This window comes from Asterias rubens, chromosome 18, assembly GCF_902459465.1.
Source record: "Asterias rubens chromosome 18, eAstRub1.3, whole genome shotgun sequence".
NCBI classification, from domain to species: domain Eukaryota; kingdom Metazoa; phylum Echinodermata; class Asteroidea; order Forcipulatida; family Asteriidae; genus Asterias; species Asterias rubens.
This window is the reverse complement of record NC_047079.1, coordinates 8228666-8255459: the sequence shown is the minus strand read 5'-3', so window position 1 is coordinate 8255459 and position 26794 is coordinate 8228666. Positions and strand designations below refer to the sequence as shown.

The 26794-nt window shown below is 36.2% G+C and overlaps 1 long non-coding RNA gene across 1 annotated transcript; it reads right to left on the bottom strand.

Moving 5' to 3' along the window:
* Positions 1 to 275: 275 nt before the first annotated feature.
* LOC117302240 lies at positions 276 to 25229 on the bottom strand. The gene is made up of 4 exons (XR_004520406.1): positions 25207 to 25229; positions 19788 to 21906; positions 18864 to 18990; positions 276 to 5132 (listed from the first exon to the last, which is right to left on the bottom strand). It is a non-coding gene; the product is annotated as an uncharacterized LOC117302240 (long non-coding RNA).
* Positions 25230 to 26794: the final 1565 nt, after the last annotated feature.

The following is a 26794-nucleotide window of genomic DNA, read 5'->3' as shown; positions in this document are numbered from 1 at the left end:
GTCTGCCGACACTTGTGGGCGGGGACACTTGTGTGAGTACGGGGGGCTTGCATACACTGGGGTGCCACTCCCTTTTTTTTGTTTTTTTTTAAAGGTCAAAGTTCAAAGGTCAAATTTATGAATATTCATGAGTACATATGAATAAATAACAAGATACATGAACATTTGTGTATACTTAGTCTTTATTTCAGACTCTGCTGCCCTCTATGTCCTTACCCTCCCCATATATAAAGTCCCTAGCACCCCCCCAACCCTAATACCCCCTCCCCAATAAATAACCCATAGTGCATCTGCTTTCTATTTCAATACAAGTTGCAGCACTATTTTGGTATGTTGACTTAAAGGGAAGGTACAATTTTTCAAGGAGCTTAAGTTGTCTTACAAGTTTCTTTAAGTTGTCTAACAAGTTTAATAAAAATTGTAACAGTTTCTTTGTGGCCTTTTTTATAAATCTCTTTTAGAGATGAAAAACACAAGTTTTTCTTGCGTTTAAAATACTCAAACAGTTTGAAGTTTGGTAGAAATTGTGCAACTCTTTTAGAGATGAAAAGCACAAGTTTTTCTTGCGCCAAATTGCTCAAAAAGCAGAACAATTATTTAGTTGAAACTGTCAGCCAGCTTTTAGAGATAAAAAGCACAAGTTTTTTTTGCGTTTAAAATGCTCAAACAGTTTGAAGTTTGGTAGAAATTGTGCAACTTTTTTAAAGATGAAAAAGCACAAGTTTTTCTTGCGCCAAATTGCTCAAAAAGCAGAACAATTATTTAGTTGAAACTGTCAGCCAGCTTTTAGAGATAAAAAGCTCAAGTTTTTTTTGCGTTTAAAATGCTCAAACAGTTTGAAGTTTGGTAGAAATTGTGCAACTTTTTTAAAGATGAAAAAGCACAAGTTTTTCTTGCGCCAAATTGCTCAAAAAGCATAACAAATTTAGTTGAAACTGTTAGACAACTTTTAAAGAAGAAAAAACAAAAGTTTTTCTTGCATTTATTATGGAACTCTTTTAGAGATGAAAAGCACAAGTTTTTCTTGCGGCTAAATGCTTAAAAGCATAACAAATTTAGTTGAAACTGTTAGACAACTTTTAGAGATGAAAAACACAAGTTTTTCTTGTGTTGAAATGCTCAAACATAACAAATTTGTTGAAATTGTTAGACAACTTTTAGAGATGAAAAACACAAGTATTTTTTAGTTTTGTGAGAAAAGACACATGCTGGTTTTTCATGTGTTACAAAAAGGTGTCGTCCAACAACTCTTTGTAGTTTTAGCAGAAAATGTTTCCTTTAACTAAGGTTATTGAACTTTGTGACCTTTTTGGTCGTAGCTTGTACCTTCCCTTACATTCGCAATCAACAATACCAGAAGTGTTTCAGACCTTTCTTATCATCACGCCATCTTGTTGGGCAAAGCAACTTGTTTTTGTAAAAAAGTTAGTTATTGCATACTAGAGACACTAAGACTTTGCATTTGTGCAATTTCACCATCTGTGTACAAACAGGTGTCATTGGTGATAAGTAAGGATACTTGTCAGATCAATATTTAGTAAAGATCTCTCTTTTTAGTATGTGTGGTTCCGATGGAATCAGTTTACACAACAATTCAGACAAAATGCTGTGTCCAGTGGAAGGACACCGGTGATGCCTTGTAATTAAAACAACTGTCTGATTAACGTTGATTCATTAGATGTTAAACTGTCAGGTCATTGCTGGGATGACTTGATTTGGCATCAATTCATTATCGGTGCACAGATTGAACGCTTTAATGATGCCTTCTGTGTAAAAAATAACTTATCTTTATTGATGTTGCTTTGCCCTTAAGAAATTAACCTTATTATTTTTGCTGATATGAGAATGAACTTTCTGTTCAATGCTCAGGTGATCTGAGGTGGCAATGTTTCATCATCTGTGTACAAACAGATTACACTGTTCAATTGTGCCTCGTATTTGAAACATCAACTTGGCCTCAAAAAGGTTGACTTTATCAACAGCAAGAGCAGTCTGTACATGCCATTGGCAATGCTGCTCTGCCCATCACATTTGTGATTAGTGAGGGCTAATAATTTTGATTAGCCACGGATGTAAGTTTTGATAGATCGCTGTAACATGACAAGCAATATTTCAAAGCTATCACTTAACGTTCCTTCATGACAGATCGACCAACAATAGTATAAATAGCTGATTGATTTCTAGCATTGGTTTGTTTAGACGAATGAAGAAAACAAATAGTAAAAACAAGATGGCGTTTGCGTGATAAAGGTCAGTGCTGCAACAAGATTGAAATAGAAAGCAGATGCTTCCCATCCCAACACATAATAAAATACAAAATAAACACAACAGAGTTTCTTTTATTCTTTCATAAACACTTTGTACACTGGCACATCATATTATTCCCTATAAGGTACACACACCATCATTGGTTCCTTAATGATTTTAAAATGAAAAAGTGGTTTAATTATTTCAAGATGTACTCCTGCTATATTCAAGTCTTGGTACCAGACTAATCTGCATCAATTATGTTTCAAAGATGCTGTCCGTATGTATTACAAATCATGACATTGACATGTAAAGGTGTTTTCCTCTCACAAAGTGTTTTCTACAAATGACCAATGAAAGTGTGTGTACCGCGTTGTTATAGAACCTATCGAAAGTTAAAGTTGTCAGATCAATGCTTGATATATGACAGTGGGAGGAGGGAGTATTAGATTGGCAATGAGTTTAATTGCAGTCAATGCAGGTTTGCAGTATTGTTGTTAAATCACAGAAATCAGAGTTGTGTCGAATCTGTATCATCTTAACATTTCAATTTGATACTTTTTGAGATAAATATCAGTGCTTTATGGTAGATGATCGTCAGCAATTAGCTAAGCACATATCAGTGCTTTGTGATAGCTGCCCGTAAGCATTTAGCTAAGCACATATCAGTGCTTTGTGATAGCTGCCCGTAAGCATTTAGCTAAGCACATATCAGTGCTTTGTGATAGCTGCCCGTAAGCATTTAGCTAAGCACATATCAGTGCTTTGTGATAGCTGCCCGTAAGCATTTAGCTAAGCACATATCAGTGCTTTGTGATAGCTGCCCGTAAGCATTTAGCTAAGCACATATCAGTGCTTTGTGATAGCTGCCCGTAAGCATTTAGCTAAGCACATATCAGTGCTTTGTGATAGCTGCCCATAAGCTTTTAGCTAAGCACATATCAGTGCTTTGTGATAGCTGCTCGTAAGCATTTAGCTAAGCACATATCAGTGCTTTGTGATAGCTGCCCGTAAGCATTTAGCTAAGCACATATCAGTGCTTAATGATAGCTGCTCGTAAGCAATTTGCTCAGTTAAGGTTTGGTTCTGACTCATCCAGAGTGGTCCAGTCCTGTAATGCAGTGATGCAATGCAATGGTTTGCATCGGATGCATCCACAAACTGATGTACTCTGCTTTTAAACAACTGTTACATACACTGTTGGTTTTATGCACAATGCTTTGCTATCTAGCAGTTTATGCTCAGTACTTTGGATTTCTTCACTGCTGTAATATTGAATTGTTGTTATACCAGACTGTATCTGAACATACTCAAAAATTCACCAGAAAATATAGAATTAGAACAGACAAACTAAATATGATGTGCCAGTGTACATATCTTTGTTAAATAAGAATATTTCAACAAACAATTCTATCCAGTTCTAAGCAATACACAATCAGGCAAACTAATATTCACTTAATGATAATTAAAGCATCAATATAATTTGTAACACAATTTACAACAAGCCAAAGCGCAGCATCCATACTCAATTCCTGACTTTACAAAAAACAAAATGAAGTCACACTTGGGGGGGGGGTGTACACGATGCCAATAATTGAGAACCAAATGAGAGAACTGACTCTGTCAGACAATCTGCATTCAGCTTGTATAGAGAAAGTGTTTTTGAGGTGTATTTCATCACTAAACGCACCTGCTTTGATAAGAGGACAAGTTCATTCCAAACATTTGATTGGAATAATAAGACAGTAATGATACTTTCCATCTTTCATTCTGGTTTGATAGTATTAAAGGGTTATTACTACCCTCAAAGTTGAAACATGCAGATCTTCACACTACTGTGTGTTTCTTCAAGACATTCTTATCAACTACTGCTTTAATAGAGGGACTTATAATGTCTGTTTGTTTTAAAGGATGCTGCGCTTTGGCTTTAACACCAGGCACATGGAGAAAAGTTACCCCAAAAAGGTTCTTGTTCACATTTAACCCAAACTGAAGAGAACTTTTTGCTAAGATCCCATTTTACCTGCTTGGATAACCATTTGTATGTAATTTCTGTTTGGCCAGAACAGAAATTACAAAATTGTAGCATTTGTCACTAGAGGCTGCTTCAGTCCATATTTCATTCACGTTTTTTTTGTATGATGATAACGTCAAACTTTCAGTTAACGTTCAAAGAAAGATGATCACCTTTTGACTTCTTGTTACTTACAGTGTATCTGGGTTAAACAAAAGGCCTTTCCTACCATGTGCCTGGCATGAATTTGATTTTTGTATTTATTTATGTGATATTTTATTTGTTCAATTGAAACCCATGTCAAGCAAATCCATGTCAATGAGAATCTAATGAAGTATATGGGAGATGCTAAGAGTTGTGCCTTCAAATATTCATTGATTTCAAAGTGTTGACATCACATGATATAGGATGGAAATAATCCATGAGCCTTGATTCCAAGCCTTGTTGTTTCCATGTATGAGTGGTGAATAACTCGTATATCTCAAACAGTCTTCAACTACTGGTTTTTAATGGAGAGAGAATTGTTATTCACAAGTTTGACTGGCGAGTAATTCATAAAGCTCAAACAGTGTTCATCAATTGGTGTTTAATGGAGAGAGATTGAGTAACTCATGATTCTCAAACAGTGTTCTGCCAATACATTGCACATATACAAACTGAGAATGAAACCATTTGAAATTGAGATTTGCAACAAGTGCAAAGTCTCCTCCCATTGACATGGATTTGCTATTTGATACCATTCTAGTACATGGACTAGACCCCATTGCCTTGAAGCTTTAGTGTTGACTAGAAGAGGCAGTTGCAGACAATCATCAATGATCAAGAATTGTTCCATCCACATCTAATTCATCTCCTGGCATCACACGCTAAACTGCAAACAAAATTAGATCAACATGTTAGATTTCAAAATGATGATATTTTGAAAGGCAGGGTACAGGTTTAAAGTGCATGATGTACTCTTTCAAGATTAGCTTGTCCAGTTTGAGAAACAAAATTTGTAAGTATGAGCTTGACAAATTTCTGTGAGGAAGTTTCAATTACTGCTGTTGTTTTTATTAGTTATGAATCTACTTTTTGCAAATTAATAGTTAGCTTTACAATGTAGTTTGTGAAAACAGAGTTTCACTTCTTTCTTTAGATCAACATGATTTGTTTTTGACAAAATTGTTGTTAACCTTAGTATGTAACATTTATATGGCACCTATCAACAGTTATTGCTCATGGCGCCTTTACAGTAAACTCTCGTAAACAGGTGAGATTTGAGTGACGTTTGACATCTTTGTTCTATTTGAATGTTTGAATCCTGTACCCTGCCTTAACCGATTCAAATCCATAATGATTTGACACATTTACAATGGAAAACCTTAATTTATAAAATCAACTCAAGCAAACAAAAAATTTATGACTATTAAATTACTCTGATCATTGACCCAGTTGAGGCAGTTAATATTATTGTGGTTGTAATATTCTAAAATATCTGAGGTACGAGGAGAGAGTCGGATATGAATTAAGGATGGATGGAACAACCTGGAAAGTAAATGTGCTTAATTAAGCTTAATTTCCATTCTTCTCTATTTATGATCCACATTGAATCTGAAGTTAAAAGTCCCCCCATGATTTCATAACCCACAGCTGCTGAACTACAAATCAGGTAGCTGTTTTAACGCGAACAAATTGCACCATTGATAAAAGCCTTGTTGCCTGCCCTAATATGGTTGTATAGTATCGCAGCAGGGATTCTGTCACCCAAAAAAACACAGTATTTTGAATTAGTATGAATATTCATTTTCTTATTTGCATATTGTACCTTGTCCCCTTGTATATATTATAAATTGTCCAGAACCCAGTGACCATGATTGTACATAACCCATGTCTATTGTGTAGTAATGTCCCCAGATTTCGTATGGTCTCAGGTTTAGGGTCCAGTAACTTCATTGCATATTCAAAGGGTAAGTTTAAATAAGAAAGAGATTGTTGCTAGTGTGATATCTGGGGGTAAGCTAATGAATGGCAAGAGGGGGGTAGGGGTAGAGCAATTGAGTTTAGTGGGATGTGAACACAATCCTTCTGATGAGAGCTTGTGCTGGATGCACACAACTTGTTTTTGCTGTGTGGTTGTATGGTCTTTTGGAAACCACAGTTTTTCAAAGAAATATGTTGGAAAACCAACCTGAAATTTGGCTGTGCTAGCTTTGCAAGCTTAATCATTTGTATCAGCTGTTGTAGGCTTTTAGCCTCATTTTGCCAGCTTGGAAAGGAAGACAGGTTGGAGGATTCATCTACAATTGTGAGTATTTTCTATAAAATCAATTCAATTATTTCATTATAAATAATAAAAAAACATGTAGTTAAATTACAAATCTTGGAAAACTTGTGCAAATTTAGAAAGTTATTTGCAATTTTTGCATAAAAGAAGGAAATCTCAGTTTTTTTGACCAGTTGAAAGTTTTAATTTGATTTGCAACTAGTACCAGTCGTACCGACCTCAGCTCAAGACTAAATTTATATTGGAAGTTTTGTATGTAAATAGTGGAATGTTTTATTCAATAAATCAATAGTGTAATTTGAGAAATTTTCTCCGAGTCTTATTCAGTGTATTGTTGAGCACATAGGATTGTTGTGACAGATGTCCTGCTGAGTTTGCAAGCCATGTTTTTCTGCATCGTACTCAACTTTTTTTAAACGAATATTGAAGCTTTTCAAAAGAAAAATATCAGGAGTCTTAAGCTGTACCGCAAGAAGAAATACTGAATAAAAACTCATTGTGAGAACTGTAATCCTGAAATTTCAAATAAACGAGATTTGATGCACATTGTGAGCTATAAAATGGGTCAAACAGACAGAAACTGTCATGTAACTTTGTATCCGAAGAAAAATATCAGGAGTCTTAGGCTGTACCGTAAGAAGAAATACTGAATAAAAACTCATTGTGAGAACTGTAATCCTGAAACTTCAAATAAACGTGATTTGAAGCACATTGTGAGCTATAAAATGGGTCAAACAGACAGAAACTGTCATGTAACTTTGTACCTGTTTCCATGTTTAGTAATAACAACATTATGGCTTGTATTGAACCCATCAAGCTATCAGGGAAGTTGTTGCTCCAGATGTTACATGTGTTTTTATTTACGTGCAATTGCCTCAAATAGGTGGTGTTTTCCCAACACTTTCTTATCAAATGATGATTACTTCAAGCATGCAAGGGAAAATTTTGGAAGGCACAAGCTAGTGCGGAGCGAGGCAGCCGAAACGCCACGGGACATGAGACCCACAATGGTACCCTAGAAAATGTTGAGGTTGATTATGCTCTAAGGTGCATTGTTAGCATGTACTAGGCTTATTTTACATTATTGTAGTTGTACATTGTTGTTGCCAGGCATACTAGGCTAAAAGAAAAAAGTGCGCCGATCATTTATTTAAAACACGGAATTCCGCAGAAACGCAGAATAGTTGCATGCCTGTTACTTTTAACTAACAAACACATTGTCAAGGTCTCATTTTGGTAAGCTGCTTCATATGACATGACAGTTTACACACCGATTTCAATCTTGTACTCCATAAATAGCCTTGGACAAGTTTAATTTAAACAACTTGTCTAATAAATTTTTCATTAATAATTATATTAATAACACCATTAATAACAGTGCTTTTTCCTGAGGTTGCAAACCGCTCAGAGAGTGACAAGAAAAAACAACAATTAGAGTGAAATAAAAAACCAAGAGGGAAACCAAGTTGGATGTATACAACGCCTTTGTGTGCTATATCTTATCCTGGTTGAATTTCAAGTTCCCCTATTTCAAATCAAAATGGTCATGATAAATGCCGTTAAAATAATGTATAATGAGTATTCTGAAACTGTCAGCTTTTTTCATTGTGCTGTGTTTCAGGAACAGACAATTTATATAGTGTGTTTTTTTAATTGAAAAAATGTCCAGTTTACATAACATAACTTAGTTTGAATCCCTCTGCAATTTATAAAAAATCCCATAATAACATCCGTCATGTATCCAAAATACTCAATGTATTTTTGACAACAATATTGCCTTTTTAAATGATATCAATTTATAAAAAATGCCATAATAACATCCGTCGTGTATCCAAAATACTCAATGTATTTTTGACAACAATATTGCCTTTTTAAATGATATCAAAATATCAAATTTTTTTAATGATCAACATTGTTTGATATAATCAAAAATCTTGAGGGGAAACATCAAGGCAAACAATTTCTGCTTAGTGGTATTGATTTGAATAATTGAACATGATCAATGATGACAATAAAGGGAACTTTCTACTTTTTCCAACACTTTATAATTTATTGGGGTTTGATTTTGTGTAGAGCTGTAAGTAATAAATGATTAGTGTAATGCCCCTCCATTTTGTGGTTGCATGACAAGGGTTGAGACATTTATGACCATAATGTAATGTACACAGAACCATTTGGCATAACTTATGGATTAAACAAGTTGATGTTCTTTATGGCTTTACTTCAAAACTTTTGAGTCCAAACTGGTATACACACTAGTTGAATATTAAAACAAATAAAAGCTACAGGTGAAGACATGAGACATGTTTTGATCAAATATCTTGAAATGAAATGAATTGATATAAATATTGCTAATGAGTATCATTGTGGGGTGTCGTGGTTGAGCAGACAAGAGCACCAGAGTGTGGGTTCCAATCCAGGTTGTGACACTAGTGACACTTGTGTCACTGAGCAAGAAACTTAACCATAAGCTTCTCTCCACCTACATGTAGGAGTAAATGGGTACTTGTGAGGGCAGAGGTGGTTTATGTGATTGATTAGCTTGGAGCGCGCAAATACGCAGCACAGGCTGTATACTCTCCAGGGAGCTGAGATAGTTTAAGGAATGATTTAAGGCCCATGTGACCATGGGTCATAATGTTAAAGTGACATGAGTGTCACATCGTGATGGACCTTAGCGCTATATAAGAAGCCATTATTGTTATAATTATTATTATCATGTACTGTTTATGATAGGCCAGGATGCACTTTTTGATCTCTGTCATATTATAGGACGATGAACATCAGGAAGGATTGAATTGATTAATTTCATGATTAGTTTCATCAGTGAAGGAAGTCACGTGATTCTCAATCTAAACAAAATGGGTTGATTTTAAGTGACGAAATTCTAAATCTGAAAAATTATTTAATTCTTATTTGTCAATTTACATAATATTCAGTCTACCTGTGAATCCAAATAAGAACCTGAAAGTTCCTTGTTTTATAAAATATTCATTGAAAAGGGAAATTGTATAAATTATGGGATGCATAGACCCATACATGAATGTGATCATGTAGACCTTGTTCAATCTGTTTTTACAAAAGGAACATTTCAGAGGCAAACTTAAAGTCTTAAAGGTAGAGGACTTGTATCAAACAGAACCAAGTTCATATGATGATTTTGGCATAATGGTAGAAAATTTAAAAGCAAATCTTCATTTTGAGAACTTTGAATACAATTCAATTATCTCGTACTTTCCCCTTAAATGAAACTTTAAAAACTTTCATGTTTAAAAACATTTGAAGCTACTTTATAAATGTTAGAATTATTAAAGACAATCAGGGCACATCTTGACATAAATTTTAACAGCTATCCTGGTCATATGCAATAGTTTATATTATAATATTTAATTGGAATGGATGAATGGAATGCAACGCTGTCTTGGGTGTGATGTTGAGCATTCCTTCATCTCCATTCACTATTGATAACAGTTCTGGCAAAACGTTTGTAGGAATCTTGATTAGTTCTGTGGATGTTTTTGAATGTGACTCCATTCCATGATATCATTACATCACAGACTCACTATGAAGGGTCTACTGATGTCATAGATCTATTGATGTTATTCAGTTTCATTCCATTCCTTGTTCAGCACATTGAAGTCTTACATTTATAACAGGTCTCCTGTAGTTACTCACAACAGTTCTGTTGATGTTGAATGTGATTTCATTCCTTGACTAGAATGTTTGCAGTGTCACATTTTGAAGGATCTCCAATCATCTTAGTTTGTGCATTGATGGTACGGAAGGAATGGCAAAGCGTTTGCAAGGATCTTGCTGCCATCACTCTACTGTTAATAATGGATACATACATCCTCCATTGGTCCAAATGTTTTGTAGTGACAGCTCCTTAAGTGGAATCTACTTGCAGTCTTACATTTTGAATGATCTCCTGTGATAAATGATATCACGGTACCCACTCTGGGTAAAGTCAGTGCTTTGCAGTCAGGGCAGGTCTGATACATATAGCTTGTAAGGATTTTGATGTCATCAATCCGCTGTTATCAATGGATACATAAATCTGCCATTGGTTAAGTGTTTTTCATTGTAACTCCTGCACCCATGTCATCCATACAGTAGCGATGATGGCAAGTCTTTTCTTGATTTGACAATCTTTCTTATTCTGAAGGCAATGTTAGCTGTCTCATTTCAATCTGTGTCTTTGGGGTAGTTGATGTACATGTCAGTTTGGGCTCTAATCTCGTTCTTCTTGTTTCAACAAGTCTCTACACTGGCTGCTGTAGTCCCAGATTGCCATTTCAATACTTTGACATCTCCTTTTTCCAAGAAGCCAGACATTTGCAATGTTCAGTTTTTAGTTAACGCATCGCAAACAACCCTTTACCCCGGGTTGTAGAGGGCCCAACCAGGTACAACCACCGAGGGAAAGTGGACCTGTAACATCGCGTGGGTAGGAGTGTCAAATCCTAAAGTAGCTCCTGCTACCCGCTACCCTTACAAAGTCCCTAAAACAGCATGTGACCAGGATAGCACTCATAAGGTAATCAATGATTTGCTGTGGGTTAACTACTACATTTCAACAGGGGATAACATAATCATATTATTGAAATCAATTAAACATCTACCATCTATTTTGTTTTGAAAATTATATAAGACTCTGCGACTGTGTAACGAGACTGTTAATAATTTCATTTTACTCTCTTTTATAACTTTGCTAGAAAATGTAGATTGTTAACCACACAGCATGTAACAGAGCCCATTTCAGAAACCCAGGAAACTGAGGACATATTTTGTATTTATAAAGTAATTATAAGAAAGTATTTCTGATTGAACTTTCAAATTTGTTGAGGGACACAACAGTGTATTATCTTCAAATTACGTGGTAGACTAGATTTATCTTTCTATGAAAATTAAGATAATATAAGATAGGCCTACATTACATTCAGGGTAGGGTCATAGAATGGTTTTTGTCAGCATTAAGCTGATTTTTACCCCAAATTGTAAACAAAGATAGAATGAAAGCCACATGTGAAAATTTCAGCTGGATACAGTGTACACTTGGTGAGACAACAGCAACAAACTGTCACTGTATTTTCACATAAATGTTTAATCCATCCAATGTCAACAAAGTGACACTAAATACCAGTTGCATTTTAGACACAACATTCTCGGACGGACACCAACCCTAAACTTATCTGTGTTGTTGGGGAAAAAAAAAAGAAGACAAAAAAAAGGGGGAAAAAAACCACTATTTCAAAGGGATTTAATTCTCCAACTTGTATTATATTATCACCAACTTCAGTGCTTCTCCCAATTATTTGTTATGGTCTTACATTTTTTGAGTATTTACATGAACCTATCTATGACCCTACATGTACCTTTAATTTAATTTATGCTATCAAACCTGACTATTCAGAACTGCTAGAAAATCTCATGGCATGTACAGTACAGCGAACCGTTAAACTTGATAATTTAGTTAAATATTCCATCTTGTTCAAGACTCCATCTTCTTCATGGAACTTCCCCTTCCCATCCCCTCTCCAGAAAAAAACCCAGACGTACATTTCAATGGTTCATTATTGTCGTCATCATTTGCAACTGTACACTCTTCCATCACACAAATAATGTAACAAACAAGTTACCTTTAAAGTGTGTATGAGCATTTTCAGTAACAATTCATATTTTTAAGGGGAACACAAGCATCTTTGGCTGTTGATTATCTTTCAGGATCTGATAAATAAAATCAAAGTCCCGTAACACTGACTGCCAGTAATAATGATCTCCTTTTCAAGTTAACCGTCTACAGGTCAGGATTTGAACCCACCATCCTTTTGATCATCAACAAAAAAACTTAGGTCCAGTTACCAACTTCTTGTAATCTTCATTTCCTTTTTGGTGTAGATATCTTGCAGTCAGGAGCTGGACTAATTATTCTGGTGATCTTCACCACAAGAATCTAAGTCCAGTTCTGACAGCTCTTACAGCTTTTATTTGATGCAGATTATGGTAGTGCGGAGTCGGACTAATTATTCTGGTGATCTTCACCACAAGAATCTAAGTCCAGTTCTGACAGCTCTTACAGCTTTTATTTGATGCAGATTATGGTAGTGCGGAGTCGGACTAATTATTCTCGTGATCTTCACCACAAGAATCTAAGTCCAGTTCTGACAGCTCTTACAGCTTTTATTTGATGCAGATTATGGTAGTGTGGAGTCGGACTAATTATTCTCGTGATCTTCACCACAAGAATCTAAGTCCAGTTCTGACAGCTCTTACAGCTTTTATTTGATGCAGATTATGGTAGTACGGAGTCGGACTAATTATTCTGGTGATCTTCACCACAAGAATCTAAGTCCAGTTACAGATTACCCAATTATTGCTTCATGGTATCTTGCATTCAAGAGTCAGATCTGTTATTTTCATGACAATCATTATACCAACCACATTTAACATCTCTTTTTTTGTTGTTCATTAAGTGAGTAAAGATTACGTTGACCACACAAAAGTCTGCTTTATACCATGGCAATAAGTGTTGTACATCACCTAACATGATTAGTTTATATTTGAAGATAGTCTGTTGAGGAGAGATAATTTCCTCATTTCATGATGAATGTTTACTGCCACGCACAGGTAAACAACAACATGGAAGATTCTTAAGAAATTTGATTCAAATAAACTATGTTTCACTTGAACCAGTCAAGTCAAATATATGCTTTGATGTTAATCCCCACAACTGTATAATTATAATTGTCCTACATACTGAAAATGCCATGAGAGAAGTCTTCAGAAGAATAAATTACGCTTGATAAAAAATCAAACTATTACTTGTTTAATCTAAGTCATTACAAATTTATGAAGTTTGTTTTAAGTGTCAGGGGTGAGAGTCATCACTAAAATCCAAATTTCAAACGGTATGTTGGTAGCTTTACCAGTTGTAGATTAAGGGAAACTCTTTTCAGGACAGTATCCTCAGCACTACATAATAAGTACATGTAGATCAATGTGCATGAATTCTAATGAAAACTAACAGCTAGTTTTCTCAACAGACTGACATAAATAGTCTTAGTTCAGATAAAGGTGTGACATTTCTCATCCCTAAACATGAAAAGCACCTGTTGTTTTTGTTTTGCTATTAAATTGTGCAGTTAGGATTGGAATCATTATTCATATGACCATCATCACAAGAACCTGAATCCAGTAACTGCCTTCTGATAACAATATCTCATTTATAAGAAAAATACAACAAACTGACTTCTCCACTCTTTCATTCTGAAGTTCTCTTTCAACAAATATATAGGCCTCAAGCCATGAGATTTATCAATTAAATTAATATTATATTAAAGAGATGGTTTATCATTGGATTGTATTTATTCAAATCCTTTAGTTCCCCACAGAAAATCATTAAGTAACCTGCATAAAGCACAATACTGTGAATTTTTCACAAAAAAAGAATTGTTAATAATTTTGAATACTTTATGCCCACCTTTCTTTCCTTTGCCAGGAAAGAGGAAATGCATGAAGACAAGGTTAAAACAAAGTTTTGTATTATTTAACGATTATAATATTCTGTTCCCACAATTTCTTTTTTTGTTTCTTTTTGAACCCCACCCAAGCCTAACCATGTCTTTAACACAACGCTTCATTTGATTTTCAAAAATCACTACACTGCAAAAACTGGGGTGTTTCAACTAACTCTCTTGGTAACTCTATGTGACATCCATGGTGTTTATTGTCCTCTTTGCTATAACATTGGTCAAGTTAACAGGCCTGTATGCTTTGTTTCTGAAAGGGCAATGGCACCAAGGCACGTATCTCTTCAGTAAAGGACAACTTATGAGCCCTAAGACAATGACCAGGGGGCAACAATTTATACTCTTTATCCCTGATGCAAGTTTAACATCTATTGAATAACATTGGTGAAGTTAACAGGCTTCTATGCTTTGTTTCTGAAAGGGCAATGGCACCAAGGCACGTATCTCTTCAGTTAAATTTACAATTTCCTCATATGAGGATATTGTAAATTTCTACTGGAGGCCTGGAGCATTATAGCGCCCAAGGCACTGACCAGCCTTCGTTGCCTCTGTGAAGTATCATGCATGAGTTAATAGTGTTGGTGTTAGCTAGATCAATTCTGAGGACTCTAAATCCAATTTAGTCCACCATGGGCAAGGAATTCAACCCAATTCTTAATGTTTAAATATGGGGGCCATCACTGCTTAAGTGAAAATGAGGGGAAATCTGTGCTGGGCAGCACAGTGTAATTTTGTTCTGTGTAGCCTGGTGGGGTTACTGCCCATCGTGGCTATAACACTGGTTGTCACATTTAGATACCAAGAGATTTAATTTGACATCCAGTTTCTGCCGTTCTCCTGGTTTACAGTTAGACTGAATATTGAGTTGACAAGAGACAAAATCACGCTAACACAATCAAAGTGAAGTGAATCAGGAAAAAGATATATAAGCAGTTTTGTTTGTTACTGCCTGGCAACAACTATAAGAAACTCTGACGCAAAGTTGTGCTAAATCTTGTAAAGCCTACATGTATTGAGCATAAATGAACAAGTCCTTGTTCATAGTCTTAGCATGACAGAGACCAAAAGGCAAAATCAGCATTATTATTTAGAATGAGAAATTTGTTTTTAACCAATTGTTTGAAAGTATGAATTGAGTTGGTAATATATTAGTACAGGCCAGTAATTGGAAAGCAAGCTTGATTTGTTTATCTGTGACAAGTATACCCTTTCAGAACGTTTCATGATTAAGATTTGAAAAAGACATTAGTTGGACTATTCACTTTCATTATCTTTGAACTGTAAGTCAGATCAGGGTGGGCATTATAAGGTGAAGGTTGAATGCAGAATAGTGCCCAATATTCTAACAGATCAAGGAGAAGAAAAGTATAGTTTGTTTGTTTGTTTGTTTGTTTGTTTGTTTGTTTGTTTGTGTGTGTGTATGTTTGTTTGTTTGTTGTGGTGTTGGGGTGCTGGTTTGTGGGTTTGTTTGTTTGTTGATGAGGTTTTTTCTTGGATGATCTTCCCAATGCTGGAACTTGGCAAAGCTCCCACAAGGGGACGATACAAAACAATGTGAAGTTGACAACAGCCAACCTCTCTAATTAATACACAATGTATATTGTGGTTTAATGTTTATGACTTCATGGTTTGTTTGTTTGTTGATGAGGTTTTTTCTTGGATGAATTTCCCAATGCTGGAACTTGGCAAAGCTCCCACAAGGGGATGATACAAAACAATGTGAAGTTGACAACAGCCAATCTCTCTAATTAATACACAATGTATATTGTGGTTTAATGTTTATGATTTCATGAATTGCATAAACCAACAAGTTATTAGAGTTACTGTGAACTCAGTGGTAAGCCTTACTGGATTCGAACCCACTACACTCTAACCATCTAATCATGGTGACACGCCACTTGACCAGAATGAGGACTTAAGATAGTACAGAAGCTGTGTGTATACCAGTGGATATTGCTCTCTGAGTGCCAACAGCCCATAGCCACCCCCTTAAATAACATTTTAAGGGGATTTCAACATTAAATACATTTTTATTATTATTTTGGCTTAATAGATATTGTGGTTGTTTTAAGAAAACATTTTTAAAGAGAAGGGGCTGATGGTTATGTGTCTCTTCATTATGTTGGTATAAGAGACTTGTGCTTTGTTTTTGAATTTTAAAAGCCAAATTGGGGTCTGTTTTCTTAAAGTTGACTTTAATTAGTGATAATGAGTAGTTACAATTGTAAATGGCAATGGGGTACAACTAATTTATTTTATTGAAAACTTGACATTTTGGATTGAAACAAAATGCTATTTAAATTGTCTGATCCTAAAACACATCCCAATGAAAAAAGCTGAGTTTCAGAATACTCATTGTACATTATTTTAACTACCATTACCATTTTGATTTGAAATAGGAGAACTTGAAATTCAGCCAGGATAAGTAAAAGCACACAACGGGATTGTATATACCTCCAACTTGTTTTTTACTTCTTGGTTTTTTAATTTCATTCCCATGTTGTTATGTTTTTCTTGTTATTCCCTGAGCGCTTTGAACCTTAGGAAAAGGCGCTATATAAATGAAGTTATTAAATTATTATTAATAGTTATAACTTGAAGTGTGGTCTGAGAAATGTTGCAAGTGAGTTTAGCCATTGGACACTTTCTGAACAGAACAAAAATTTAAAGTTCATCGATTTACATATAACTTAAAAAAACGAAAGACTTCACTTGAAATATTATTCCATGTAATGCTTTACTTTTTGAGAAAACATTAAATCAATTAGCAATTCGCGATATCAAGAATAATGGAGTTACTTTAAACACATGCGGAAACAAGGGTGGGTTTTCTCGTTATTTTCTCCCGACTCCGATGACCGATGAGTCTAAATTTTCACAGGTTTGTTATTTTATATATATCGGTGATACACGAAGTGTGGGCTTTTGGACAATACTGCTTACTGATGGTGTGCGATTGCTTTAAAAGGCAAGTTATGACCAAGGAGGTCAAGTCTTTATGTTTTTTTGTAAGGTAGGAGAAACGGGTGAAGAAGAGAGTGTCTTCTCTTATTGAAAAAGATCTTATCCAACATATTTCTTCTGGCAAACTGCTTTTGTACGAATTATTGATACACCCTTTACTGTTCATTCCCCAAGTTTCATGACTTATAACAAAACTTTGTAATTATACTAGTTAGCATGACCAATTGTCACTAGAGTTTTTATTTCAAGATTTATCCATTGAAATTATTGTGCAAGCATGATGCTAAGCTGGTAGGAATTTTGTGTTTTCCCAAAGCAACTTATGTTTTGTGGTTAGTCAAAACAGCAATCCCCAAAAATAGTTTGACTTCAACTTTGAATTTGTTGAGTCAATAATTTTCTTAAGAAAAACATGGCTGTTTATAATGGTTGAGATACTAAATGAGAGTACAAAGTGCCATAATCCATCTGCAACTTTATCCGTTCCCTTTACAAACTTGTTTACTAAAGGTACTCCAAAACTAACTGTATCCTGTTACAATGGGAACTGATTGCTCCAAAAGGTGATAACAGAAAAAAGCTGGGATAGTGAGTGTCACAAGAAATTGAATGTGCTATGATGGTTTATATTGTTGCAATTGTTAACAATATTCAATTCCAACAAACTTGCCTCAACTTGGATCAATGAGTCTCAATATTATTAGTTCAGGTAAGATTGTTCTAAGTTGATACACATACACAGATGTTTGTAGAGACAACAAACTTATTGAACAGCAACTCATAGAGTGCAAATGCTCTGTTAAACTACTAAAATCAGCAGCTTAAGTTAGCAGTCACCTGTCAACATTTTCTTTTCACTGAAGGGGTTCAATTCTTTACCTCAAAGTAAACCAAGCAAAAGTTTGCAATATATTTTTGTCCTCCATCTTAAACAAGTCCTTAAAGAAACTCACCCATTACCCAGATGGTAGAACACTGACTGTAAGAAACATGTTAATAGACAAACTTGCACAAACACATAAATAGTTTACAAAAATCATTCAACTCTCTCACCTACGAAATTTAATATTGGTGTCATTATAGTACAACAAACATAATTGTTGCATACATTACCAGCAGTTGCCAAAGGAAACGACTGTTGCACTGAAGGTTTGAGAGAATATTAAAATCGCTTTATTTTGACCCTGTGATTTCTAATGAACCAAAAGCAATCAACTGACTTGGTTCCAATATCATCGGGGAACAATGTATAACAAATACATCCTTTATAGGATTTGAGGCATTGCATGGTGAGGTATCAATGTAATTTGGTTTGCGGTAACACCATGTGTGTATCTACTTGCCAGGTAGAGTTTGTTCTTGGAGAACTGTCTTGCTTTATCCTACTGCCGCGGAGTAGGTGATTGGAAGACTTCTCTGTTCTGAAAAGAACTGTCCTGCTATCAACTATTACCAGGGCGGATGGTATAGAAAACAGACTTGGACTACTACTTTAGCTTATAGGATCATAATTAACTGTACTGCCGCGGAGTCAGTTTTGAATTGGTCTCAACGTTTTGATCTAGCTTGCTCTAGTCATCGTCAGGAGACTGAATACATCCTTTGTTATCGATTACATGAATGAGAGATTTATGTGAGTTTTAACAGCTTCATTTTATTTTATTAAACAAAAGATGTGCGAGGGTAGTCTAAAGTTCTTAATTTGTATAAATATCACATGAAATGGAATCACTTGTTTGAGAATTTCTGTCCACTTCAACAATAGATTTGTCCAACCTTTGCCAATATTTTCACTGTTATATCTGCATTGATAAACAAACCACACATTAGATTGTGAACTGACCTGCTCAGATTGATATTGAAGATTGATGTCACATCAGGAAAGTCCCTGATGACATCATACAGAGCCCACAGTCGTTTGACATCAATTAGTGGTGAAGTTGCTTTCTCCTAGTTGCTCATCAGGTTCACTGAATAAAACAGATACACAAATTAGGATTATTGTCAATTACATGTGATTCTTTGGGTTCAGGGGTCGAAATTAATGTTGGCCCGCATGGCCCCTGACCAGTGAAAATATCTCCCGGCCTCCGATTGCAAAAAAAAACGCTAGCCCGGTGGAAAAGTGAAAAAAAGAGAAGGCATCAGGATCTGGGCCGAACTGCACGCTATGATCAGACCAAAGAAAAACCATTACAACTGCCGTCATTTTGCTATTAACAAATCGCCAACTGTAAAAATACATAATACATGCATGAACTTCAATTATCATTGTCGGTAATAAAAAGGTCGTGACGACTTGCGTTTGTTGATGTATACATGTGTCATTAGACTTGATTTCAAGTCTGAGATCGCTATTATTCCTCTGCATCAGCCACGATAAATGCCCCCACATTATAAGCTATCACGTGCCTTAACTCACAACCGTGGGCTAAATGATGGAGGTTTATTAGAAGAGGCTGCTGTTTCAGCCAGTGGCTGTCAGGGCGACTAAAAGCCTCGATCACAGCCTTGGAACCAAGTCTGCGAGTACATATCTGTTGCGTGCAAAAGCACTGCTGCTGCTGCTGCTGCTGGTATCCAGCAAACACAAAACAAAAAACATTACATTGTGGGGAAACCAGTTTCCTCGCAGTCAACCCTAACCCAAACCCTAACCAGTACCCTAGCCCATGCTACAACTGAAATGTAGGAGTAAATACCAACATAGTAAGATCCTCTTTAAGTAATTGTTTTAATGGTGAGGGGGTGTTGTAGATAGACCTACCTTAGAGTGGGTTATCCTGATAACTTAGACTTAGAGTGCATCTACCAGTCAGTCCATCCCTATAGGAATCAAAGAGTGCAGACCTTGTGTTGTAGATAGACCTACCTTAGAGTGGGTTATCCTGATAACTTAGACTTAGAGTGCATCTACCAGTCAGTCCATCCCTATAGGAATCAAAGAGTGCAGACCTTGTGTTGTAGATAGACCTACCTTAGAGTGGGTTATCCTGATAACTTAGACTTAGAGTGCATCTACCAGTCAGTCCATCCCTATAGGAATCAAAGAGTGCAGACCTTGTGTTGTAGATAGACCTACCTTAGAGTGGGTTATCCTGATAACTTAGACTTAGAGTGCATCTACCAGTCAGTCCATCCCTATAGGAATCAAAGAGTGCAGACCTTGTGTTGTAGATAGACCTACCTTAGAGTGGGTTATCCTGATAACTTAGACTTAGAGTGCATCTACCAGTCAGTCCATCCCTATAGGAATCAAAGAGTGCAGACCTTGTGTTGTAGATAGACCTACCTTAGAGTGGGTTATCCTGATAACTTAGACTTAGAGTGCATCTACCAGTCAGTCCATCCCTATAGGAATCAAAGAGTGCAGACCTTGTGTTGTAGATAGACCTACCTTAGAGTGGGTTATCCTGATAACTTAGACTTAGAGTGCATCTACCAGTCAGTCCATCCCTATAGGAATCAAAGAGTGCAGACCTTGTGTTGTAGATAGACCTACCTTAGAGTGGGTTATCCTGATAACTTAGACTTAGAGTGCATCTACCAGTCAGTCCATCCCTATAGGAATCAAAGAGTGCAGACCTTGTGTTGTAGATAGACCTACCTTAGAGTGGGTTATCCTGATAACTTAGACTTAGAGTGCATCTACCAGTCAGTCCATCCCTATAGGAATCAAAGAGTGCAGACCTTGTGTTGTAGATAGACCTACCTTAGAGTGGGTTATCCTGATAACTTAGACTTAGAGTGCATCTACCAGTCAGTCCATCCCTATAGGAATCAAAGAGTGCAGACCTTGTGTTGTAGATAGACCTACCTTAGAGTGGGTTATCCTGATAACTTAGACTTAGAGTGCATCTACCAGTCAGTCCATCCCTATAGGAATCAAAGAGTGCAGACCTTGTGTTGTAGATAGACCTACCTTAGAGTGGGTTATCCTGATAACTTAGACTTAGAGTGCATCTACCAGTCAGTCCATCCCTATAGGAATCAAAGAGTGCAGACCTTGTGTTGTAGATAGACCTACCTTAGAGTGGGTTATCCTGATAACTTAGACTTAGAGTGCATCTACCAGTCAGTCCATCCCTATAGGAATCAAAGAGTGCAGACCTTGTGTTGTAGATAGACCTACCTTAGAGTGGGTTATCCTGATAACTTAGACTTAGAGTGCATCTACCAGTCAGTCCATCCCTATAGGAATAAAAGAGTGCAGACCTTGTGTTGTAGATAGACCTACCTTAGAGTGGGTTATCCTGATAACTTAGACTTAGAGTGCATCTACCAGTCAGTCCATCCCTATAGGAATCAAAGAGTGCAGACCTTGTGTTGTAGATAGACCTACCTTAGAGTGGGTTATCCTGATAACTTAGACTTAGAGTGCATCTACCAGTCAGTCCATCCCTATAGGAATCAAAGAGTGCAGACCTTGTGTTGTAGATAGACCTACCTTAGAGTGGGTTATCCTGATAACTTAGACTTAGAGTGCATCTACCAGTCAGTCCATCCCTATAGGAATCAAAGAGTGCAGACCTTGTGTTGTAGATAGACCTACCTTAGAGTGGGTTATCCTGATAACTTAGACTTAGAGTGCATCTACCAGTCAGTCCATCCCTATAGGAATCAAAGAGTGCAGACCTTGTGTTGTAGATAGACCTACCTTAGAGTGGGTTATCCTGATAACTTAGACTTAGAGTGCATCTACCAGTCAGTCCATCCCTATAGGAATCAAAGAGTGCAGACCTTGTGTCTCTTGCCAGTCAATTTATGTGAGTTTCTATTACATTTGTAGCAGTCCATTCCTTGAGATCGTCCTTTCCCGCAATGATCGTCTGATATTTCTTTTACAAGATGTTGGACAAGAATTGAAGACGATGATGTTCTCAGATCTGAGCACAAATAGAAATAAAGTTATTTTTCAGTAAATGGACAATTCCACACTTGCATACTGTTTGTATGTGTTGTAAAAAGAGTAAAGTGCCCAGGGTATATTATTCAAACAGTACACTGAGCCGAAGCACCAATAAATCACACCACACAATCAACAATTAACTTACTTCTCCATAGTGTAGAATAGTCAAATTCTCAGAGCCTTTTAAAAAAAAATTTCAAAATATATCTTTAATGGTTTGGAAGTAAATATTGGCCCTTCGCTTGTAGGGATAAAGTAGTAAATGTTGGCACACCCTCAAGAGCTTAGATAATTAGAGAAATATATTGATTACTCAATAGAACAGATACAGAAAGTGAAATGTGTAAATACAAAGTCATGATTACACCGGTCCAGTACACATTAATTATTTTCAACTGTAGAATGACACCCTTGCCTTCTAAGTTTGAGCCCCTCCCCTTCCCAAAACAGACATCCCAAATGCAAGCAAGGTCTTGCAACCATCCCCCCCCAATCCTCACCCCACTCTCAGATTATTTTTTTTATGATATGTTTGGTGATCACTCTTAAAATCTATGGCAATAAAAACCTTTGGTTTGAAGCCCAAAGCATTGTTTGATGTAAAAAAGATAACAGTTTGTAAAATGTAAATCTTGTTTAGGGATTATTCTTCCTGTGTGGACATAATTCATTCAAAACCATGACTACTTTTTCAAATGAAATTTTCATCAGTTTTTCTTTTTTTGCAAATTTTTATCTACATCTAGCATGTCTAGAGACTAAATCAGTAGAAACTTCAAAAAGCCAAAGGTACGCTTTGCCTTTGAGTAACCATAAAACAAAAGTAAGACACATTTTCCCTTTTGCTTTTAATTTTTCAGTTTTTCTTGTGTATAAATTTTCTCCAGTGCTTTTTAAAATTTGATAGAAAAATGTAAATCTGTATTTTAATTCAGTCTCTGGACTGCGACAAGCAGATGTTTTTTTTTTTAACAATAAACCAGTAATAACAATAATAATTGTTGTTATACCCAGCTCCCATTTTTGGACTTGAGAAACATCTCATTTGATCAAATAAGACAACATTTTAATGATTGAAAAAGTGGTTGCCAAAAACGGACATTTCACAAAATTGTGTGTTTTTCCAGTGCTTTTGTTATAATTCCCCAACCCCCCAAAATACCCCCCCCCAAAAAAAAAAAAGAAGTGTATAATTACTATACACCTCTTACACCACTAGGTAGCCTCATAAATCAGTCCAATCCACTCTTGGCCCCAGCAACACTGAAATAAAAATCTGTAGGTTTTTTTCGGGTTCCTTTAAAGAATTCAGGTACTTTTTTGAAATGTCCCCATTTACATTAAACTTACAGGGTTTGAAGATAATTGTCAGAATATTATCTAAACCCCCCTCTTTGTATAATAGAAGAGTCTGCAAAACTTTTTGGGTAAGCTCAGTAGTTAAGTAGTCCATTGTGTAGCCAAGTAACTCAGTAGTTTGAAACTAATAATCACCCATTATAAGTTTCTAAGAAAACCACAAGGTATGCAGCATGCAGGTTTTTTTTTACTTTTAGGTTTGAATTGCTTTTACTTTTAGATTTCAATGTAGGCCTATGCTTAGTCAGCAAATTTTATTGTTGGGTTGTCATGCTTGAGAAAGAAATCACTTTATAAAGGGAAGTTTCAAATTCACAATAGTTGCTAGGGTCTGGCATTGACAACAGTTGTGCACTAGTGAATCAAGTTGGAGTATATTAAGAGTGAGAGCGGGAAAGTGGGCAGATGGTTTTTAATTGATCATGCCTCTAGTATGTTGTCATTGGGTGTAGCATACAGCTACAGCAGACATAATTTTGGGCAGCGACATTTTTGAAGACATTACTTTTGTAACGGTCTGTATGTTGAAGGCATTACCGAGTTGTAATCATCTAATTGTGAGAAGTTCTTGAGGGCCAGTGTTGCCGCTGTACAGTATAAGATACACCATGATGTAGAAATCGTAAGTTATATTTTGTTAAATCCGTAGTTTCACAGTTTTGAATAAAGACAAAAGCATTCATTGTACTACACCTAAAGACAAAGAGCTGATTGTGTGATTTTGATGGAAGAGTTTTTTAATAGAACTAGCTTGCGCCTTGAACACCCAGCAAGGTGGATACGTGCACATTACAAGTCTTATTATTATTATTTATTATTATTATTATCAGGGATGCCAGTGGCTCTTTCCTTCAGAGCCCGAAATTTTTTTGTGAACGAAAAGGGGTCACCGCCCTCCCTCCCTCAGACCAAAAAACTATAAAAAAAACATAACAGCACTTTTTAAATGAAACGTAAAGAAAGAGAAATATCTGACCCCCCCCCCCCTAGCTTTGCTCAAGGCAGTCGCATTAATTGCTACGAAAAGACGCCGCTGTTACTACAAATGTTTGAAATGATGTAAATAATATTGTGCACAGAATTGTAAATAAGATTACCATGAAACTAAACTGAAATGTTTATTTCCTTTTGTTGCAAGAAGAACAGTGTAGACTAAAATAGACACACATGTTCGGGCATTAGGCAACGCTAGTCAGTAAAATAACGATAGTAGAAAGCTTCCCTTAAAACATTAATTGTTGAGGTGATGTATTTTTTTAAAATGAGTAAAAACAAGTCACAAAATAATTTTCTGCTCATTATTTTTACTATCATTTCTACTATCATTATCTTCAAAGTGGACTCACAATGTAATGTGTTTTGTGTCAAAAAAAGCACACAGACCCTATAACCACTTATCAATAATGATGCAATCAATTGCTAAAATTGAAGGAACCCGACTAGTAATTATGAGATCAAGTGTGAGCGCCTCAACAACGACAATCATCGATCGAGAAAATTCACACTCAAAATTCACTTGGGGAAAGTTTGCACCACTTTTAAATAAATAAATAGTAAGAATAATCTAATTTATGAGAAATTCCTTTTTGTTAAAATAGGTGAAAAAGTGGTGGCGCCATACGGAAAGTTATCCAAAATGACTTCTACTCTCTGAATGAAGGGATTCAACTTATTTTATTTTTATCGACACGGGAATGATCCTCAACACACCGATAGCGGGCGCATGTCTATTTCGTGCCAGACAGCCATGCTTGCAGAGAATGTTTCAGAAATGGAAAGTTTTTACTTTTGTAGCTACCTTTACGGATAAAACCTGTCACAATTACAGCTTGAATACAGAATGTCCGAGTTTGTTATGTTTTCATGCAATATAAACTGATACAAACATCTATAAATTATAAAGAAAAAATGTGCTTACTTTTCCAGATTTAAGGATTTAGTCGCCATCTTGAAAAGGCCTGGGCCTAGGTGCGCAGGCGCCTTGTGACGTATTGAATTGCGTGACGTCACTGGTTGGAAGTCCATTCAACCATGGAGGAAGAATTTTGGAACTAACTTGGCCTAACTTAGTGATGCATTTATAGAATGATTCTCCATATACAGGTGATGTCGCAAGAACTGGCTACCCGAGGGCATCTTGAGACCTTTGAGGGGGTGTCGTATGGTTTGAGGATGCAAGTTTCCAGGTAAGATGATTTAAGAAAGTAAAATACAGTATAATATATTGGTCATTTTCTTCCCCAATGATTCAACAGCGCAGCCACACTATGCTCAAAACTAGGCTACATGCGATTTCCAAGTCTTCTCATCACTCTTGAAATGAAAAGTAGAACTTGGCAATAATTGTACCCAAGCAGCGAAATTCGCCCAATGCTATTGATAATTTCAATATTTGTAAAGAAAAAAACAAATCTTTGGTAAAGTTTTCCAAATCCGACAGTGCTCCAATCCAACCCATCTCGCCTCTCTCAGTCTCAGGGCCAATAATTATTTAATACAAAAAGCTGCTGAGCCAAAAAAAATTGCTTTACAGAATTTGATGTTACAAAAAGGAACTCTTTCTGTGTTAAAGATTTCCGGGAGGATTAGCTATAATAGCTTAGTATGCAACAGTCTAACCAATTGTTTCCAGTGCCCATCACAAAGCTGCTAAGCAGAAAAGTTTGCTTAACAGAATGAGCCTTAAACTCTCTTACCACTGGAGCTACCATCTTGTTGTCAAACATGTTTCACAACCTATAGAATGTTATCTGTTTCCCAACATGCAGTGACTGAGATTGAGAACCTGGGATGGAGTCCTTCTCATCTACATGCTCTCTCATGACAGACCCTGCAACCACTGTAATCCCGTGGTATTACGGCACAGAGGGATTACGTCCATCCTAAAGGTATATTATTATCACCATTTATTCACTCTAACATCAAACCTGCACCAAACTGCATGAATAACAAGCTCACTCCCATCTACACCATCACTTTAAAATCTACTAAGCTCATTTCCATGTTTGCATGTTACATCTTAACAATCAGGGATTCGTTATAAGACAGCGAGAACGTACCCCATCTATAACTCCACACCATCCGTTATCAGTCACTTGTCATGTAACAACCACTCACACCATTTATATGCACCTGAAATATTCCCAAACTAAATAGAATCATTCTGTTTGGAGGTGCATTTTCTGAATGTATGTATTTTCTGTCTTTTATTTACTGCAATGGTGAAATGCGGAACCAACTGTCATTGGAATACGTTTTACGGAGTCCATGGAAACATGCGGATTCCAGAGCCATGAAGACATCATCGGAGGTATGCTGTGAGGAAAACAACACTTACACATTTTAAAGTTCAGAAATAGAGTCTGAAGGTAAGTTTATTTTCAGGATGTTAGTAGTTTGAAAGTTCATGCAGGACCGTATTTTGTTCAATAATTCAATAAGAATGGTGAACTGCGGAACCATCTGCCTATGAGATATGGAGTCCAATACAGGGCTATGACGACTTC